Here is a 1,257-nt window from a genome sequence, read left to right on the forward strand (position 1 = left end):
TTTTACTAACACCTACAAAACTCAGTAAGCAATGGATATAGTTACTCATGTTTTACTAACACCTACAAAACTCAGTAAATGATTCATGTAGTTACTGATGTTTTACTAGCATCTACATAACTCAGTAAATGATTTATGTAGTTACTCATGTTTTACCAACACCTACATAACTCAGTAAATGATTTATGTAGTTACTCATGTTTTACCAACACCTACATAACTCAGTAAATGATTCATGTAGTTACTCATGTTTTACCAACACCTACATAACTCAGTTGTTAGTAAAACATGAGTAACTACATGAATCAATTTTTAATATTGTTATTGTAACAATGAAGGAATCTTTATCCAAACTACATCTAATCTTGTTATTGTAACGATGAAGGAATCTTTATCTAAACTTCATGTAACAATGAAGGAATCTTTATTACATAATATACATGTTACTTCACAAATCCAGTTAATAATGTAATCCTATTCATAAGTGCCTCATACTAAGATTTGAAGCTGAACAGTGCAAAGTTGGCATGAGAACTTAGATATACAGTCAAATGGCATCATATTCCTGATGTGCCAGGGTTGTATTGTTTTTGTATAATTGACATACATTTTGAAATTACATGAATTTCTCTCTGCTCGAATAAAACTATGAAGGTTTTTGTGTGTATCATATTGTAAAACATCATTAACTACATGAATCGTTTACTGAGTTATGTAGGTGTTTGAAAAACATGAGTAATTACATGAATCATTTACTGAGTTATGTAGATGTTAGTAAAACATGAGTAACTACATGAATCATTTACTGAGTTATGTAGGTGTTGGTAAAACATGAGTAACTACATGAATCATTTACTGAGTTATGTAGATTAAATGTAGTTTGGATAAAGATTCCTTCATTGTTACAATCACAATATTAAATGTAGTTTGGATAAAGATTCCTTCATTGTTACAATAACAATATTAAATGTAGTTTGGATACAAATTCCTCCATTGTTACAGTAACAACATTAGATGTAGTTTGGATCAAGATTCCTCCATCGATACAGTAACAACATTAAATGTAGTTCGGATAAGGATTCCTCCATTGTTACAATAACAACATTAGATGTAGTTTGGATAAAGTATTCCTCCATCGATACAGTAACAACATTAAATGTAGTTCGGATAAGGATTCCTCCATTGATACAGTAACAACATTAGATGTAGTTTGGATCAAGATTCCTCCATCGATACAGTAACAACATTAAATGTAGT

General features: G+C 30.1%; 1 protein-coding gene across 1 annotated transcript in view; it reads left to right on the top strand.

Annotated features, from left to right (window-relative positions):
- LOC106467659 (E3 ubiquitin-protein ligase MARCH6-like) overlaps positions 1 to 1,257 on the top strand; it is an 82,997-nt gene that overhangs the window by 52,625 nt on the left and 29,115 nt on the right. The gene's annotated exons all lie outside the window — the stretch shown is intronic.

This window comes from Limulus polyphemus, unplaced genomic scaffold, assembly GCF_000517525.1.
Source record: "Limulus polyphemus unplaced genomic scaffold, Limulus_polyphemus-2.1.2 Scaffold2696, whole genome shotgun sequence".
Taxonomy (NCBI): Eukaryota; Metazoa; Arthropoda; class Merostomata; order Xiphosura; family Limulidae; genus Limulus; species Limulus polyphemus.